Source organism: Oryctolagus cuniculus, chromosome 5, assembly GCF_964237555.1.
Source record: "Oryctolagus cuniculus chromosome 5, mOryCun1.1, whole genome shotgun sequence".
Classification (NCBI taxonomy): Eukaryota; Metazoa; Chordata; class Mammalia; order Lagomorpha; family Leporidae; genus Oryctolagus; species Oryctolagus cuniculus.
The window spans coordinates 5,579,763-5,600,357 of record NC_091436.1 but is presented as its reverse complement, the minus strand read 5'-3'; the positions used below and the strand labels follow the sequence as shown (position 1 = coordinate 5,600,357).

At 44.7% G+C, this 20,595-nt stretch overlaps 1 protein-coding gene across 4 annotated transcripts in view; it reads left to right on the top strand.

The window, feature by feature from the left end:
• The window catches only part of PACRG (parkin coregulated), a 578,050-nt gene that overhangs the window by 401,041 nt on the left and 156,414 nt on the right, over positions 1-20,595 (top strand). Inside the window, exon 5 of one of the 4 annotated variants that reach the window (XM_051855184.2) lies at positions 1-20,595. This exon is cut by the window's left edge and continues 21,649 nt beyond it. The exons of the other annotated variants lie outside the window; for them this stretch is intronic. The gene's annotated coding sequence lies outside the window, so the exon portion shown is untranslated. 4 annotated transcript variants of the gene reach the window in all.

Below are 20,595 nucleotides of genomic sequence, written 5' to 3'. Positions count from 1 at the left end.
CACCCTCAGCGGGTCCAGGGTCAGGAGGTTTGTTTTGCAGACTAATGGGCCAATGTGGAGAAGAAGAGGACCCACCCAGTGCAGTTGTGGGGACCTAGGCTGGCAGTGGCTTTGTCCTATTCAACTTGCAGCCTCACAGTCCTCGCCTTGTACCAGAGGTCTCACCAGCCAGTCTGAAAGAGGCACACCGCATTTACTCAGTCACACGGCCAGAGCTCACTGCACAGGAGTCTGGGAAATGTAGTCCATCAGAGACCCAGGAACGGGAGGAAAGGAATTCTGATTGATAGCTAGCAATCTCTGCAACAAGAAAATATGTCCTGATGTTCTTCACGGAAGAAGTGTGTGTGTAATCCCAAAGCAAAAGAAGTTTGATTCAGGTTTGCTCTTAAAACAGTAGGTCGTTTGCAGAAGATGTTACTAGAGAGAAGTTGAGCTTTATTTTCCTAGTTTATTCTGCTGGAAGGTGGTGCATTCCTGCTTACTCTGAGTCTGTGCCACTGGCAGAGAGATGCTGTGCAGGCTGCCAGTAAAGCAAGGCTGGCTACGACGTGTGTGGGGCCCAGTGCACAATAGGAACATGTCCAAAGTCGGGATAAAAGTGCCCCAACTCAAACACAGAGCATTTCCCTCTCTTCCCAATTTGTCATGGTGTGTTTTATTTACTATTTAATTGCATTCTAAGCCAAGAAAAATTAAATTTTTAAACTATTGGTACTATCATTCCTCATTATACTGTGCAATTCCAAGTTTGCATACGATGGTCAGGCCATCTAATTTATGTGAGTATGTGAAACCAATGAAAGTACACAATTTGTATTCCGTAATTCGTAGGCACCTGTACTTTATTACTGCAAGAACCGTGGAAATACTGCACAAAACTAACCCGCCTGTTTTTAATTCACTTCCTGAGATCTATTTACCTTCTACAAACAGCCTTTCTCTAGCTTACTGGTGAGAAAGGATAAGACTGCAAGGAAAAGGAACTGTGCGCTCCCCTCTCTTCAATTTGTTCTTCGTCACCATTTCAGCCCCAGTTGCTGGCCTAAACAGGGAAGTGCAGGAGGAAGACCACACAGGCAGGTCCACTAGCGTCCTGTTCCCTACGCCAGCACCAGCAACGGGGTTCCAGTGACTTTGCCTGTCTCCTCTGCACACCTGTGTGCTCTTCGGCTGCCTTTCTTCTACCCCTGCCTGGCTCTTCCATTGTGACAAATATGAAGATCACATTATTGAGAGTTTCAAGATAGCCGTGTCAGAGCATTTAACCAAGCCCAGGGCCCTTCTGAGGAAGGCCGCCCAGCATCCCAGGTCGCACAATCCGGAGACCAACCCTGCTTTGGAGAGTCTCCTCCATGGTTTTGGGGAAGAGAACTGACAGCTGGAAGCAGCAAGATACCTGATTCATTAATCCATCCCTTACACTACCAAACAGACATGTTTAGATCAAGGGTAACACAAAACAACCCTAACACCTAAACCACCAAGAAGTGCATACATTCCATAAATCTTGTAGAGACACTAAAGCAGAAAACGCTCTATTCACGTACCTCCTGATTGTAAGGTGCATCCTAATTTCAGAAACTCTAAAATGGGGAAGGGGGCTTTCAACTCATGGAATTGCAATCCAGCATTCTTTGTCTTGTCATATAATGAACAATAATTAATGTGTACATTAAATATTTCAAACGTCCAGAAAAATACAGAAACTGACATATCTTGACAGTTTTCCTTATTTGCTTCACAAAATTCTAAAAGGAAAACACATTTTACATAATACCCAACCTGTAGACCCCTTCCCTCCTCAAATGTAATGAATTTCCTGAAATTATTGACTATTGACATGCATTTCTCTACCATGAGTATTTGTACCTGAAACTATACTCGATCCATTTGTCACGTGTCCAAGTTTTACATCCACCAGTATAATAGTACTACACATATCATTCTTCAAACATGCTTTCTCACACACCGTTATTATTTTGAGATCTATATTGCTAAACGTGATTCCAGTTAACTCATTTCACTTAATGAAGATCGTGTATTATGTGAATGTTCCTCATCTTATCTGTTTAATTGATCGTGATTTTAAGTGTTTTTGATTTTTCTTTGTCATAAACAATGATTCAGGTGATCTTTCTCCTGGTGCGTGTGAGCTGGAGAATGGTGGAGTGTATACCCAGAAGTGGGAACCCCAGTTAAAAGGTTTATTCCATCTTTAACTTTGCTCAATGCTGCCAGGTTCTCTAATGCACACACGCATGGGTACTGTGTAAGAGATGGAACCCTCCATGTGCTGGCTGACTTTGGAGCAGTCAAATGTTTTGATTCTTGCTAAGCAACTGGCTGTAAAATCGTATCCTTCATTTTGTGGTTTCCTAATGGCTGGTGAAGTCCAGCATCTTTATTCATCTTAGTTCATCAAATTTCTCTTCAAAGAATTGCCTGTTTAAATGTGTCGCTCATTTTCTTTTGGGGTTGTTTATCTATTTCTTATCAGTTTGTAGCATTTTATTCATTTTAGACATGGCTCCTTTGCTACTCATGTTTCCAGACTTTAGTCTAACTTTCTCCCCATATTTATAGGGTCTCAATTGCAAAATTGCTGCGTTAGTGGTTTCAAGGTTCTGACCTTGAACAAGACATGATAGTGTCCTAGTGCTGTTTTCCATGACCACATGCTCCATCTTTAACTCACTCATTTGCATCTCATACATGTGAAGTTGCCATTTAGGCATGCATGCTCCCTGCCTCTTGTTCCAGCCATAAGAGTCATACAAATCCACCTCTTCAAAATTATCTGACGTGTTCTTTGCCCTTTGTTCTTTTACTTGAGCTTGAGGATCAGGTGCTCAAATCTGTGAGAAATCTTGCTGGAATCATTTTTTTGGAATTACTTTGAATTATAGACTTATTTGTGGAAAACTGGCATGTTTAAGAGATTGAACTTCCCCATTCATAATCAAATTGCAGATCTGTTAGTTTGGATCGTTTTGTACTTCATTCATGTTTTAAATTTTGATTATGTAAGTGCACAGCTTTTGTTAGTTTCAGGGACTATTTCTAAAGTATACCTTGTTATTTCTTACAATCCTTAGATTTCCTCTATAAGATAATCTCTTAAATTTATTCATAGTTATAACTGAAACTGTTGTACTACGCCTTGATTTTTTGCCAATTTAGGGATTATTCAATGAACTAATTTGAAATTCATTTTATGCCGATCTATATGCTTGATTTTGAATAATTTAACTAAATACTGTATAAAGAAAATGCACTGAACTAAAATACATTGGAAACGCTCCTGTTTTGTTTTCATTCAAAATGCACACTAAATGTGTTAACAACATAGGAAGAGTCTAGGTTGTAACTACGAGCTTCCTCGATTATGAAGACCGAATGCATCACTGTTTCAAAAGATGAATCATTTAAATGGTACTCCTGTTAACTGCCACGTTTCCAAATGTGTTTCTTACTTGCACTATCTGGAGAGATAAAAATTAGCAGAGAGCTTTCACGATCGCTTCTCAGCTCACAATATTTCAGAAACACACAACGGGAGGCTGGTCGGGAAGAGCCCAGCCGCCGCAGCGCACATCTGAAAGCACGGCTGCTTAATGAGCTCCGCTTCATGCTCTCTGCTTGTGCCTTATTCCTCAGCCCCCCATTCTTCGCGGTGCCACACAGACTTTGGAGATGAATTTAAATTTCATCGTTATCCATGACCTACAATGTGTGCATTGACCATAATATATTTTCCCTTTTTGAATATATTCCAAGCACTGGACCGCCCTGTTCTGCTTTATTGTTTGCCTGCCAGCCCTCGGCGTCATTTTATTCCTCCGGCATTTTAAACACAATAAAGATTCAGTCTGATTCCAAGGCAGCCACTGAATTAGCCCAACAAAATCCTCAGAAAAATCCCCTCGATTCAGAGGACAGCCCCAAGATTCTAACGTGAAAAATGCAGAACTGACATGCAAATCCCTCTGCCCCCTCCTCCCCCCCCCCCCCGGTCCCCTCGGCTCCCCAGAACGCCATCAGTCTTCCTTTCAATGTGGGCTCTAGAACTGCTGCAAGTCAGTGTCTGTCCCCTCCCCCCCCCCCCGCCACGCCATAAATAATGACGACAGCAATCGCTAATGTTTATAAAGCACCTCCAAAGTGCCGGATGCCGCACGTGTACACTCAGTGAATCCTCACAACCTAAGCACCGGAGCACAGTTTGCAGATGAGGGAGCTGTGCAGCTGACAAAAGGAGCTGGGCCCAAACCCAGACGCCAGCTTCAGCTTGCTTCTCGCCACAGTCCCGGAAGGCACATGCTGTTTGGCCATTTGACAGGCGAGGAAGCCATGGCCCGACGACATCAGTGTTTCCAGCCCTGGCGCACAGATCTCCCGGAGCACAGCCTGGCACAGAGGCCTGGAGTGACGGGAGACATGAAGATGCCGGAGAGCTTGGTGCAGCAGCCACGGGCACGGGCGTTAGCATTTCAGAGTTCCAGATACTGTAGATTTCACACCGATCACTCTCCCATCATTAATTTGACAGTAACGTTTTACAAGTGTACATTATAAACTGTGTGTGGTTACTTACCTGAATTATAAAGCAATTCAAATATTACCTCAGTTGGGACTTGGAAGTTTTTCGAAGTTAGCAATAACATAACAAATGGGCTCCTGAAGGAGACACGGAAACTGTGTTGTTCACACCTGTAGATGAGCCCCGACAGCTCTGCTCCACATGGACAAGGGAAATCATCAATCGTGTGATCCATCTCCTGGAAAAGTATTATTTCTAGAGCCATACTTCTTTAGCCCTGCCTGTTCCTTGTACCACCGAATGATCATGTGGCTGAAGCGTTAGCTATGATGCATATACATCCAAATATTGGCTTGTACTTGAGTGGTTTTGGCTAAGCCTCCTGAAGCATCTCACTGCTCTAGCTTTGTCTTGTTTTGTTCTGTTCCTTGCATCGTTTCTAGAATAGTCATCAAAAAAAACAACATAATTCCATAGAGTATTGGCAAGCACCTCATTCTGGAGGCACATTGACTGGTCACAACCTGACTCAATCTTTTACTACCCAAATTAGTTTCCCATGGCTATTCTGACAAATGACAGCAAAGTTGATGGTTTAAAACAGCAGAATGCACTCCCTTGCATTTCTGGAGGGCAGACGTTCAAGGTCATCCTCAATCAGCTGTGGCAGAGCCTTGCTTCTTCCTAGCGATTCCATGAAGAATCCGTCCTTGCCTCTTCCAGGGTCTGCTGGCTGCTGACATCCATGTTCTTGTGCCACATCACTCCGTTCTCTGCCACTGTCTTCATGTGGCTGCTGCCTCTTCTGTGTAGAGCAAGTCTCCTCGTGCTCTCTCTCGTAAGGAACGTCTGTGATGAGATCTAAGGCCCACCTGTATAGTCCCAGATCATCTCCCTGGCTCACAATTCTTGATTTAGGAACTTTGGCCAAGACCCTATTTCTCATAAAGTAATAGCTACAGGTTCTGGGAATTAGAGCCTGCTCCCTTTCTGACCACTAATTAGACCATGTGATCTCAGATGATTTACCTGGATCATACCAGCCTATCCATCGAGTGGCTTGAGCCCCACATGAGATAATTTACTGAGGCACTTAGCTCAGGACTTGAGAAACAGAGCTTTCAGTAACTAACAGCTACTCATTCTGTTTGCTTTGGGTCACAATCCCAACCTTATTCTGGAAATCACGTATGTCCATCATCTGGTCCCAATAATTTTCCAACTAGTTTTGTTTGCTTACTAGTCTCTCAACTTGCTCTTCTTCTCTTTCCACATTGTGCCTTCAGTATTTGACTCTCCTTATCTGTGATGCTGGACCCTTCCTCTGTGCCTGTCCAAACCCTGTCCATCCGGCCAGGAACAGCTCAATTCTCATCCGCAGACTTTCTCCCATCCACTCTTCCTCACTCCCTTTGAGGACGTCAGGACTGCTCTCAATGATGCCCTATCACCTGTCACCAGGGTGCTCTGTACATTTATGCCAGCTGCATACAACGCAGGCTGAGCACCAGCGTCTAACAATAAAGGGTTAAACATGAAGAGAGAGGAACCAAGAAAAGCACATCTGAACTCAAAGACTACATTACCGTCTCCATAGACCAGAAACAGAACAGAAATACTAGGCAGTAAGTGCACCTGAAGCCACAGGCCTCCTAAGATGCCATTCACCAAGCGAGCAATGGTGGCTGGGAGCCTGACTTCTGTGTGGTCATGTGGCGTAAGGGCCTCCCTGTAGGATGGAGCTTGAGGACCAGGCTTAGTGCTGACCTCCGGAGGCCAGAGGGGAGGCGTCCACCAAAAGTAGGTAAGTAAAGATAAGCATCTGCTGCCCGTGTGGCCTAGTGCGAGACTGAGGGCCCTGGGAGAGAGGGGACAACCACAAAACCACCAGACAGGAGTGGAGGACACAGGCTGGGAAGGAGTGAGAGAAATGGGGAGGAAAAATCCCTACCCCTGTACTTACATTAGCCTGCAGATAAAATGCTGTTACCCATGCAGAAATCAAACTGTTAAGAAGACAACAAACGAAATACAAATTTGGAACATGTGTTCATTCTGACTTAGATTATGTAATGGTATGAACAGGACTGATAGAAGTATATTCTGGATGCACAACCAAATAAACAAGATAAACCCATATAAATAAAAAGAAAGTATTACTTTATTAGTTGACTTAATATATGGTACATATTGATGGGGCAAAATGTTATGATTTGCTACAGACACACAATGTATAATGATCAAATCAAATACTGTGCTGTAGAACATCAGGACTTACTCCTCTATCACTGGACTTTGGTACCTGTTATCCCAGCTCCCTCTATCCCTCCAACCCCTATACTTTGCAGCTCTTTGAACACGAAGCTGTTCTCTTCTACTGTGAAAGCAGCTTTTCTGAACTTCTACATAGGAGAGAGAACATGCACTGTTTGTCTTCCCGTGCTTGGTCTCCAGTTTCATATATGTTGCCATAAATAACAAGATTTGCAGCTGGATAATATTTACCATATGTACGTATGCATTCAACTGGTGAATGGATAAAGAAAAATGTAGTGTATGTTTTGTGTTACAACATATGGTCTATCCTGGAGAATGTTTTGTAAGTTGGAATAATGTACTCATATATTCTGTAGCCACTGGATGAAGTGTTCTATAAATAACTGTTAGGTCCATTCAGTCTGTAGTATAGACTGATACTTCTTTATTGATTTTTTGGCAGGGGTTGGGTCTGGATCATCTACCCATTGTTGAAAGTGGGATGTTGCATATATATTTACAACCATTATTTCCTTGTGTTGTGTTGATCCATGTCTCATTATGTAATGACCTTCCTTACCACTTATTACAGTTTTCTACTTAAATTCTACTTTATCTGATGTAACATTGCTACTCCTGCTTGCTTTTGGTTTCCATTTGGTTGGAATATCTTGTTCCATTCCTTTGCTTTCAATCTATGTGTAACTTTACCAGTGAAGTGAATTTCCTGTTGAAAAAGCATATTGTTGGGTCTCTTCTTTCAAACATTCACCTAGTATAAATCTTTTAATTACAGAATTTAGTCCACTTACATTTAAGATTTTTAAAGGATTTATTTGTTATGTCCTTATTTATTTGAAAGGCAGTGTGACCAAAAGAGAGGGAAAGAGAAAGGGAGATTTTACATATGCTGATTGACATCCCAAATGGCCACAGCAGCCAGGGCTGGTCCAGGCCAAAGCCAAGAGCCTAGAACTCTGTCCAGGTCTCCCACATGGGTGTCAGGGGCCCAAGCACTTGGGTCTTCTCCCACTGCTTTCCCTGGCACATCAGCAGTGAGCCAGACTGGGAGGAGAGCAGCTGGAATCTGGACCAGTGCTCGGATAGGGGATGCTAGGGACACCAGCTGTGGCTTAGCCGATTGTGCCACAATGCTGAACCCTGGATTTCTTTCTTTGTGTTTACTTTTGACTATTTGACTCTGAGATGCCTTGGAGAGAGTCGTTTTCATCAGATCTGTTTGGGATCCTTTGAACTTCCTTCACTTGGACATCTGTATCTTTCCCAAGATTTGGAAAGTATTCAGCTGTTAGCTTGTTCAATGGTTTTCTTTGCCTTTTTCCTTCTGTGTTCCTAATGTAATCCTCCATAATGCAAATATTTGTTTATTTGCTGGTGTCTCTTAAGCCTTGTAGGCTTTCTTCTTTCATTTTCATTTTCTTCTTATTTTACTGGGTCATTTCAAAAGACCTGTCTTCAAGCTTGCGAATTCTCCTTTCTACTTGATCTAGTCTGTTACTGAGGATTTCAACTCCATTTTTTTTCATTTATTGGTTTCTTAAACATCAGAAATTCTATTCAGTTATGTTTTATGATCTCTGTCTCTTTGTAGAACTTCTCATTCAGATCATGAATTGTCTTCCCAATTTCATTGAATTATCTGTTTGTATTCTCTTGTATTCTTTTAGGGAACCTGATAAGGTTTAATGAAACCCTATAAGGTTTCCTTAAAATCATTATTTTGAATGTTTTTCAAGCAGTTCAGTAATTTTCTTTTCTCTGAGGTCTGTTGCTAGGTAGCTTTGTGTTCCTTTAGGGACATGATGTTATGTTGCTTTTTCAGGCTTCTGTGCCCCTGTGTTGATATTTGCAGACTTGGTGGATCAGTTGCCTCTGCTGGTTTTGCAGGGTGCCTCTTGCAGAAGACTTTCCTCTAGAGATGTGGCCTAGGGTGTCGGTTGGTTAGACTGTGTTGCCTTAGGTTCTAGATGGACATAGCAGTGTTGTGTCCATGTAGCATCTTCAGTTGTAATCAATGTTGTTCATGCCTGAGATGTCTCAGTGGTTAGGCTGCAAGGGATCATGGGATTCCTCTGCCATCCAGCATGCAGCTCTCTCAGGTTGTGCAGGTTCACCTGCATCTCCGCATGCAGTGGTTACAGTCTGTCTGTTCCCATGAGTCACACAGTGGCAGGGCCATTCTGTTGGGCCTGAGCAGTCAAGGTGCAATGGGCATGGTAGTAGAGACAGGGTGCCTATCAGTGTCTGAGGACTCCACTGGAGCAAGTCACACTTGCGGGCCAGGAGGGTATGGCACAGCATGCTGGTGTATAGAAGATGCTGTCAGTTTTAGCTAGGCCACAGCAATGGACCCAGGCACAATGCCAGTCCCTGTCCAAACGCTATATTTTGCTTCTCAAGGCCTAGAGGGGCAAGCAACTCAGGTTAAGCTGTCCAGCTGCTTCCCAGGGGCCACAGTCACCAAGCCACCCAAGGTGGGCCACTCAGTCGCTACCCAGCCAAGGGTTTGTGGATGAGGTCATCCATCTGCCTTCTAGGTCTGTGGGAGGGTAGGCGGTGCCAGTTGGCTGATTCCTAGGCTCAGTGGGATGAGCTCTGCAGGTAAAGCTTCCCTTTCACTTCCTGGGCCTGAGAGTAGATCCGTGAGGCCACGCAGCTGTTTCCTGAATGCTCTGATTGACCAACCCATTCAGGGTGGGCCAGGGTGCTTCCCAGGGCACGGAAGGGTGTGCAGGGCAACCCAGCTTGTTCACAGGACCAGGTCAGCCTCACTGCTGGAGGAAGCTGCCCAGGTGCCTCACAGGACCCTGGGTGATGGGTCTCAGGATGACACCTCGCAGCAGGAACCCAAGGTGGAGCCCACAAGAGGGCTGGGCTCTTTCTCCAGGGCAGTGCACCAGCTGGGGTCCCTGGTGGCTCCCCCAAATTGACTCAAGACCTGTGAGTACTGCAGGCTTCTCTAACAGCCAATACCTCAGGCGTTCACGGAGTTAATGGGGCCTCCTGCTTACTCTTTCCTCTGTGTGCCACCCCTCTAGGTTGGGTGATCTCAACCGGAGAGATGAAATGATAGACGCTGTGAGTCTGGTTCCCTTCTTTGTAAGGCCATGGAGGTCTCCGTGCTCGTCAACAGCTTTGCACATCCTCACGTAACTCTGCCCCAACACTGCAGTCGAGCATCAGCTGTTTGTTCTTTCTTTTGTTCCGTTTTGTGGACAGAAACTTGCATGAGAGGCACTTGTAATCAGCCATCTTGCTGACGTCAACTCAAGAAATTATTTTTTTGCAAAAGGAATGGAAATGTTCATGTGAGAACAACTGGATATGTGGGGGAACAATCTATAAATTTTTGTTAAGGGAGAGCTGCACATGGAAGATGAATATTATATAGAACTTTAAAAGAGAGACTAGTGAGTTGTGTGTTAGTACCCTGGAAAAGTACACTCAACTAAGAAAGATTAAATATGTAAATCTGATCCTAGCCATATTGTGACAAAACTGGACAATGCTGAAGACAACAAGAGAATACACAGAACAGCCAGAGAGAGGGGCAGCCTTCCATAAAGAAAGAATTTTACTGACACTGAATTTTGAGCTATAAAATATATGAGAGAGTGTGCTAAGAAAAAAATAACAGTGCCGGCGCCATGGCTCACTAGGCTAATCCTCTGCTTTGCGGCGCCGGCACACCAGGTTCTAGTCCCGGTCAGGGCGCCGGATTCTGTCCCGGTTGCCCCTCTTCCAGGCCAGCCCTCTGCTGTGGCCAGGGAGTGCAGTGGAGGATGGCCCAAGTGCTTGGGCCCTGCACCCCATGGGAGACCAGGATAAATACCTGGCTCCTGCCATCGGATCAGCACAGTGCGCCGGCCGCAGCGTGCCGGCCGCGGCGGCCATTGGAGGGTGAACCAACGGCAAAGGAAGACCTTTCTCTCTGTCTCTCTCTCTCACTGTCCACTCTGCCTGTCAAAAAAAAAAAAAAAAAAAAAAGGAAAAAAATAACAGTGGCTATCTAGAATTATATACTGAATATATATATCATGTGCTATACATATATATGTGTGTATGTGTATTATATATAGCTAAAATACCATTCAGAAGGGAGGGCAAAGTGCCAGCATCTGGACACAGCAGGTTAAACCACCACTTGTGATGCCTGCATCCTGTATCAGAGTTCCAGTTCCAGTCCTGGGTGCTCCATTTCCAATCCAGTTCCTGCTAATAAGCCCGAGATGGCAGCAGATTACCCAAGTACTCGAACCCTTTCACCTAAGGACACCAGAATAAAGTTCCTGACTCCTGGCTTCAACCTGGCCAGTCCTGAGTTTTGTAGCCATTTGGGGAGTGAACCACCAAATAAAAAATATCTCTCTCTCTCCCTCTCTCTCTCTCTCTCCCTGACACTCTACCTTTCAAATAAGTATATATGTACATAAATGCCTTACCAAAAGAGTGAGGGTAAAATAAAGACAATTTCAGACATAAAAGATGGAGAGTTTTCCCACTCTACATAACCCTAAGTAAAAGTACTACCAAAGTAAATGCAACAGCAACAGGAATAACCTGAAAGCTAAAATTTAAATGCCAGAAATAATAGCAAGTCCAAAACTGATGAAATTTATTGAATTTTATTCATAATTTTATAATTTATAAATACATAATTATAACTTATAAAATATATTTTTATAATTTATTAAAGATATATATATCCAGAACTAAAACTAAAGTTAAGAATGACAGGATATTAGTTAAGTCATGCTCTTATATTTACTTAATATAAGCTGAAAATCTAGAAAACAAAAATTTACAGAACACTGACAAATCTATAAAGTAGTAGCTCTTGATTTTAATAAACTGATGAAATAGATTTAAAAATTGTTGAGGACACAGACTATTTTAAGCAATTTTAACAGGTGAATTTTGATAAATAGACTAGAACTCTACACCCAGAAAATACATTCTTTTCTATATACATAGAACATACATATATGTTCCAAAGGGACCATAAGGAAAATTACAATCTCAAAAATTTTACAAGAATCTATATTATTTAAATGATATTCTCTATTAATAACACAGCTTAAATGTTTTAAATGAATTCACAGTTCAGAAGATAAAGTTTCATATTGAAAAATAAATGTAAACCACTCAATATATGAGAATCAGAAAATAAAAAACAATTAAACTCAACAAAACCAGAGGAGAGGATCAAAAATTAATGAAATTGATGTTAAAGAAATAGTACAAAAAATTTGTAAAGCTCTACCGGTTCTTTGAAATGAGCAATAAAATAGCCAAGACTGAGTGCAGGAATAAAGGCTTAAATAAGCAGGGACTCAAAGGGGAGTAGGGCAGGCATTTTACCATAAACTATTGTTAATCAATTTAGTTAAAAGAAATTAAATTGATTTGAAAGAATTAGTTTGTTAGGAAAATATAAATTACCAAATTTATTCGAGGAAAATAAAAATGCGGAATAAATCAATAAATATTAAAGAAACAGAATAAGCAAACAAAATCTGTCTCCCTCTAAAATGAGTCAACATCACTAAGTCATTTTACAGTCAATATTTTCCAAATCTTCAAATGATATTACTCCTTCCCCTCATACAAACTGTTCGAGAGACCTGAGAAAGGGAACCAAAGAACAAGGTAGCTGTTGATGGTGAAACTGGAAGAAGATAGTGCCATGAAGAGCATCAGGCCAGGCTCATGTGCAAGCGTAGATGCAAAAACCCTAAATAACCTTGTTGTCCTGCAGACAGTGCAACGCTACATCAGGGTTAACAGGGCTGGCCTTACGACAGATGGTAAAACTTAGATTCATAGCCCTGATGCAGTGTTCTGAGAAGGCCATGCTGCACCCCATAGAGTCTGTCCCATGAAAATAAAACCTCAGTTTCTTGTTGAGGGAAAACATCAAACAAGCACCAACAGAGGAAAGTCTACAACATACCTGACCAGTATCCCCCAGACTGTTCAGATCATGAGATGAGACGCAGAAGCTGCCCGACAGCCGGGGAGCGGATGCCGAGTGGTTCGATGGTGGGGTCCTGAAACAGAAAGATGTTCCAGGGAAAGCCGGTGATGTTCAGATGCGTAGAGCGTAGTTTGGCTTCTGAGTTTTGACAGATGCAAGATGACTATGTAAGACGTTAGCATTAGAGGGAACCAGGTGAGGGATACAGAAAACTCGCTGTCCTGTCTTCGCGACTTTCCAGTCAATCTATGAGTAAAGGAAGAACAGGCCCCAGACTCGGGCTTCGCAAGGAGGAAATCTCTAAGCTGTATCCTAAGAGGCAAACATGAATTAATCCAAAGGCACTGTAGGCTAAGACAGAGAGGAAGAAGAGAGCTGGTTCAACCATGGCTGGGTGTGGGGTGGCTACAGCCAGGGCAGGGAGGGAGGCGGTTCCCAGGGTGGGAGGGAGAGGGGCCAGATGAGGCCGGGGAGGCAGCCAAGGGCTCAGGCAGGCAGAGAACTCACAGCCCCCACGACTCTTCTTGGAGCATCAGTGGGGCACTGAAGGGGCTTTTGCCTTGAAAGTAGGTCATTCCTATTGAGTTGTAAGGAAAGAATCAGAGAGCTGGATCTGAGGCGCAGGTGGGTTAGGAGTGCCCTGCTGCAGGAGGTGATGGGGGCTGGGGGAATCCAATAAGAGGCATCCGCAGCCTGGGAGAGCTGTGTCCCTGAGAGGTGAGGGAGAGGGAAGGATCCACCTGCGGCGGTGCTGCCAGGCCGGGCTCTCAGGAGAGTGGGGCATGCGGAGCAAAGAGATCCTGAGGGGAGGCGGGAAGGCACAGCCAAGCGGTCAGCATGGACGTTGGCCGAGTTAGAGGTAGCTGATGTTTCTGAGTGGATATGGTTAGAAGCTGCATAGTGTTTTTAGGAAAAATAGTAGTTAAATCTTTTGATTGACGGTGTACTCCATCAGTTAAAAAACAATTGTGCGCAAGAAACCAACACACACAGATATTCTATATATAGGTATATGTATTATTGTAATATATAATACTGACATAGAATATGTTATTATACTAATATTTGTGTATAATAAAAATTGTAAATGATGATATCAAAAGCAAATATGGATACAAGTCTTTTTCTCCCTGTACCCTGTATATTTAGTGAGTTCAAAGCAGTAATACCTGGTTCAGGTGTAAGGCTGAGGCAGAGAGGAGTGGGGCTCCAAAGGATGACTCTCTTTCCCAACAGGGCTAGAGCAGGTGCACAGATGGGGACCCCCCTCCCCACCCTCAACCTATTTTTCTCTTTCCCTCCCCATCCACTGGAGTTGAAAAATGACTGATGCTCGCACTTCAGCTCTGGCTTTGCTGCTGTTGCCATGACGGCTCAATGGCTTCTGGCTAAGAATCTCTGCTCCTACTCCACCTGCCATGACAATTTGGAGGAAGAACCTAAATCCGTTCGATTCTGGTCTCAACCTCTTTCTGGCTAATTCTTAGATCTCAGACAAATCACCTCACCCACTCCAAGCCTTGACTTTCCCATATAAACAAAAACTTATACATTTTTCACAGTCTAATGAAGATTAAATGAGACAATGTGTATAAGTGAGTAGTGAGCTAAAATTAGTATTTTCCCATAATGCCAGGCGCTGCACCAGCTCATATTGTTGCTTTTGTATAACAAACCTTAGCCATGCAGTCTACATTTTCTGTCTACATCTTCCATCAAGTGTAATTACAATGTGTCACACTTCCCCTAAGCCCAGGAGCAGCACTGACTCTTTGCAAAAATTAAGTAAGCTTTTCCCATCCTATCTAGGGCCCTGGTTTGCAACCTGAAATGATTTTCTTTCCCAGGGGACATGTCTGGTTGCTCCCCAAGAGGGTCGGGGCATAGTACCAACGCAAAGAGTGCTGTGGTTTGCACCCGACTTTGCGTTGCCAAGCCATCCTCCCAAGGTTACTTTGTGGGGTAGAATCTGATTGTGTGTATGTGAGAGGGGAAAGAAACTGACGGGGATGAAGAGGACGGCGTTTCACTCGCTGGTCTTTGCGGTTGAGCTGAAGTTGTTTCTGTTGAAGGAGGCCTGAAGCTGAAGGAGGCCTGCCCCTGGATGCTGTGTAGGGCAGACACTGACCTCTCCTGGATCTGGGGGTCAGGGCAGGGGGCAAGGAGAAGGAGAGCTACTCGGTCAGGAGAGAGGGCAGCTTGTTTGATCTTCACTCAGGAATGGTATCTTGTTCATTTGTGTTAAATCTCCAGTGAAAACCTTGACTTGTTGAATTTCAATTTCTTATAAACAGCAGTAACATTTCCTTATAAACAACACCGTTTTACTGCTTTCCCTCCCCTCTGTTCCATTCTTCTGACTCTTTAAACCCACATTTACTCATCGACATTTCTGTAAAGTCCCAAAACCATTGTGTACCTTCTGTGAAATCCAAAAAGCCTTGTGTGTTATCCTGAAGTCCCTCTTCCTGTCATCCTTTCTTTTACAAATCTGTATGTGTAGCACCCATTAATGACCAGGAGATGTCATCCGTAGCCTTGTCTCCATTTTCAGAATTGCAAGACTTAGCCTCTACCACCATTTCCTGACCACAGCAAATAATCAGTTACCAAAGGCAACTGGAATACTTTCATCCCTCACCCTTGGTCACTTACCCTGATGACTTCTGTTGATTTCCAAAACCAGAAATCAATCTGATCATCCAAACTGGGAATTATTCAGTCTAATGGCTTGGAAATTAGTAAGACAAAGTACCATCTGTCTCAAAGTTATCTTCTTGTAGATGTTTATCAAGCTAAGAAACTTGCCATATGTGGAGCATATTGTCTGAAGGGAAAGAAACTACTTTTTTCTGGAAAATCCTGACATTTTATAATATGTTTTTGTTCCAAGTTGCTGGATGGCCTTCTCTTCCTGTCACAGGTAAATTCACCGACTGCACCGCACTCATCTCTCTCGTATTAGCCCTTCCAAACTGTACTTCTGAATGGTTTGTGTTTACACGGGGTGTTCAACCTCATTCCACAAAGGATCTGACAACATCTTTTAGGTCCAGTCTGTTGTTGTATTTCGCCTTACAAACTGGCACGTTTTTAAAATGCCTTTTCAGAAATTATAGACTTGAGTTTTTCTCACAGTGGCTTTTGTCCAAACATCTTTAATTGTTTTGCAGATAATATCCCATTCATTTGCACAATATTCCTCCGAACATGGAGACAATATTACGCCACCTTGCACATGGTCAAGCCACAGCATATGGGACTTGATTAACTCCCTTTTTGCCGTGCTTCTTAATCACTCATCCCTTTCACTTGCTGTCAGCCCAAGGAATGTGATCCATTCTCTTCTGTACACCCTTTGCAGTTACTGAATAGCCCTGATGAAGCTTATCACTCTCAATGCCCAGGAAAGTGACTTGAGAACGTCTTGTCTTCCTTCACTAGCCTGTAGGTTTCACATGCTTGTCTGCTTGATCTATGACTGCACACCGAACTGAGCACAGTATAATCAACCCAATTCAATGTACAGGATCACAAGAGTGTGCAACCCAGGTGAAAGGAAGGAGTGCAAACATTATAAACAGATGCGTAGAGGCCGGCTCCGTAGAGTAGCAGGTAAAGCCTGCAGTACCGGCATCCCATATGGGCGCTGGTTCGAGTCCCGACTGCTCCACTTCCAATCCAGTCTCTCTGCTATGGCCTGGGAAAGCAGTAGAAGATGACTCAAGTGCTTGGGCCCCTGCATCCACCTGGGAAACCTGAAAGAAGCTCCTGGCTTCTGGCTCCTGACTTTGGATCAGCACAGCTCTGGCCATTGTAAGCATTTGAAAGGGAGTGAACCAGCGAATGGAAGATTTTCTCTCTCTCTCTCTCTGCCTCTACCTCCCTAAGTCTGCCTTTCAAATAAATAAATAAATCTTTAAAAATAAATAAATAAATGGATGCATTGTTCAGCATACCACAAAGACACAGTTACATATTTATATCTTGAATATTGAAAAATGAAAATGTAGCATTTTATAGGATGATAAGTAAATTTGTTCTTCACTACACTTTTGTTATTTATCTAATCCTCATGGCAATCGTGTTATTAGAGTAAACTAAGGGACAGGTCGGGTTGCTATCCCAACACCTGCAGCACAGTCAGGAATGCAGCACTCCCACCCAGGCACAGCACCACTGGGCACTCCTGCCTCCTATTCCCTCTAGAACATGTTCTCCAGGCTCCCACTCACCAGTCTTGCTCATGTCCACTTTCCTTGTCTCAGACCTCTAAATCTGCATTCTTACATCTCTCCTCCTAAATCACCACCAGTTGTCAGTTGTCCTGCGGAAGAAATTAGAAAGCATGGAGCCCGTCAGTGAAGGACTTTCACAGCAGAACTGGAGTTCTGACGTCCTGCACTTGCCTCTACACTGTGGTCTGTTCACAGCCCTGGATGTGCATCCCCGTCACAGCCTCGGAGAAGCCAGTGCCCCGTCTGCAGTGCCTGCTCTCTACCAGAAAAGCCGGCTGTGCCCGGCAAGGCCCGGCCAAAAATCCCACCAGCACTCTATTCTTAACAGTCAGAATAGAAACAGGCTTGCGCCTTCATTTAAGTTGCGTTTTCTGCACTTGGTAAGCATTTTACACATTTATTCTATCCCCACGATGCCTGAAACAGTGTCTTCTACATGGTAGAAACTTGGTTAACATTCATTGTTTGGTTGATCCCATTGGAAATTGGAAATTTAGCAGAAAAACTTCCCCTTGGAGGAGAAAAGATGTGTAATAGTCCACGTGCCGTGTTAGAAACTTGCACCCAGTCACAGGCGCCGTAGTAGGAGCGGCTTTAACCTGACCGGATTTTTCTCAGTGCTGCAGCTGGACAGGTTTGAGTGTCTCCAACGATCAGAAGAGGCAGCGTGTGGGGGCGGTTTTCAAGGCAGTCATCTTGGTGCCCTTCCGCTGAGTGCAGAACTGCCTGGCATATTTTATGTGTACAATTAATACTTTCAAATTTTTCTTCCATTGTATAACTCATTTAAATTCAATATACAAGTATGAAGGAATGGATCCAATGCAAATTTTCAAGACAAAGGTTGTCCTGGAGCTTGGTTGAATGTGTGGGAGCCAAATCAGTCCCTCACGGGCTGGTTAGTGCCTCACATAGAAGACATCTCTGTTCCGTCTGGAGGCTTGTCTCCAAGCCCACTGCTTTTCTCTCTGAAGCACACTGCTTTTGACAAGAACTCAACAAGAATTTACAAATTTACAAACCCCAAATCCACACATTCCTCTTAAGGTTCAAGTGGTGGCATGCCCAATATTTACCTACATACGGTACGACACTCAGAATATGGAAAGTAGATTCTAGCAACACAGCTTTGCTTTGCTTAGAGCAATCTCCTCTCCAACTCTTTTCCATCTGGCTTCCACTTTGCACGTTATTTGTGTTTGGAACAGAACGTACAAGACCACATAACACATAGAACTCAAGGTTGACACTGAAACTGTTTTATATCCTCACGGATGTGGTTTGTCTGTGCATTGTCATTGGATATTACAGTGTCACGGGTGACATATTTGGCACCAAACCAGAATTGGCATCGGCAGAACCGCCTGCAGATGTGTCCACTACATTCTTACAGAAGTCGATGAATGAAAAGTCTGTGGCACATCGACTCCCCTGCTGTCATACTGGAGACTGCCCAGCACCACTGGAGGAAGTTGTGCAACTGCTGATGGGCTTCGTTGGGAAGGAATGGTTTCGACCTCCGCTGGGCCCTGGCGGCTTCCTTCCCCTTCCCCTGCTCCTTCCCCAGTGTGCCTGTTCAGCTCAGCAGTGTCCCTCCCGGCACCCCAAGCCCCCAGGCGGGCCTCTGTCTTCCTGCCCTGCCTTCCCTCCCTCCCGCACAGAGGCAGCAGAGGGGTGCTTCTTCCCGAGGCAGCACCTCCGAGTGGGAGAGCAGCCCTCTCCCCAGCCCGTTCTCCCTGGAGGGCCCCACCCGGGCGCCCCATCGATTCCCCTCCTGCACTCCGTGTTCATGTCTCAATTTGCAAATTTTAAAAAGGAGAAAGCTAAAGCCCTCCTCTGCCTTCGGCCTCAACTTCCTTCCCTGCTGACCTTGTAGAAAACAAGCGTCCTCCCTTCCGCTCAGCTCTTCAGCCCACCACAAGCAGAACGCTTCGCTGGAACTTCCCTCGTAAGGCAAGCAGTGGCCTCCTGGTTCCCTGGATTCTCTCCTTGCCCGGCTCCTCGACACCCACAGGCTCCTTCTCTCCCCTGCACCTCGTCATCCCCTTGCTCAGCCTCCGCCCCTGCGTGTTCCCTGGGCTAGCTACATCCAGATCTGCAGCTCCAGCCAAACTCCTGCGGCGGTCCCCGAGCTGCCTGGCCCCTCTGCAGACCTGCGGGAGGCACTGGCCCCAGCACGTCCGGACTCACAGAGTGCTGGCCTTCATGCCGAGTGCTTCCCCACGCGGTCCTAACGGGTCCCCTGGCTCACAGAAAACGCGCCCTCATTTCTCTAGAACGTCCAGGGGTGTCTGGGACTCCTCCCTCCCCAGGACTCCCCACTCTCAGAGGATAACAAGCTGCAAATTGCAGCTTTTTCCTTGTTTCCTCGCCTTCCCTGAGGACTTTTCTAGGCACGCCCTGCCGGTTCAGCCCTTCTGTGGCTGGCCTCCTCCTCCCTGGCACTGACAGTGTCCCCAGACACATCCATCATCCCGCGCTTCTTGCAGGCAATGGAAGCCCACCGCCTCTGTGACACTGGACATGCCACTCTGTCTGTTCCTCAGTTTCGTCATCTGTAACAAGTGGGCCGTCACAGAGCCCTCTGCATAGCGTTACGAGCATTCAGGAAGCTGACATACGTTCTGACCTGAGGAGGCTGCTTGGCCCAGGACGCAGCCGGTCCATGAGCCTTGGCGTCGTCATCACCACTCGCGAACACCTAGAACACCAGTGCCAACTCCAGCTGGCCCCATCTAGTCTGCAGGCCAGTTCCTGTGCCCTTTGCCCTCTCAGGCCCCGCTTGTGCCCACACCTGACCACTGCAGACCTCCATTCCCTGGTCATCCATGCCAGGAGAGCCCGCCCTCCCGTCTCCACCAGCTGGACTGCAAGGTCAATTCAGTATCACCTTCTTCAGGAATCTTCTCAGGCTCTAGTCAGCCTCCTTCCCCTTCCCCAAAAGTAGAACCGGCAGAAGTGGCCGTTCCTTCTGATTTCCAGCCAGCACTCAGGCCATGGTTTCCGCCAGCCCTTGCAGGAGCCCATTGTCCTTCTTCCTGTTTGATGGTGACCGCCTTGACCGTTGGAATCTGCAACCGTCTGTCTTGAAATTCCCTAGTCCAGTGAATGGCAAATAAATCCTGGGTGAACTAGAAGTTCAAATTTTAAATTTAGTGGAACTCATGGGCCAGGAAGATGGTTTTTCTGTGCCGAGTTTGGTTTGTCACTATTGGTTTCAGGGGTTTCTTCCTTGAAATTTTCAAAACCAGTTTCAGACCTTCTCCAAAAACAATCATTTTAAAAGCAAATCTGTCACTTAAAATTTAAATACATCAAATTGCTTTAATTTCTATGACGGATCTTAGGTTTATAGTATATGGAGTTTTAGAATTGCTACATCTCAAAAAATGCATGAAACTAAAAAATGCTGAATTTGCTTTAACATGGCTACAATTTGATAAATATTTTGGACGTTTATTTGCAAAGGAGTATAAAGAACCTTTATTTTAAAGACTTGTTTAGTGGAGCTGAAATATCGCCATTGTACTCCACTAGAATGAAACATTTGTTGTACTGGA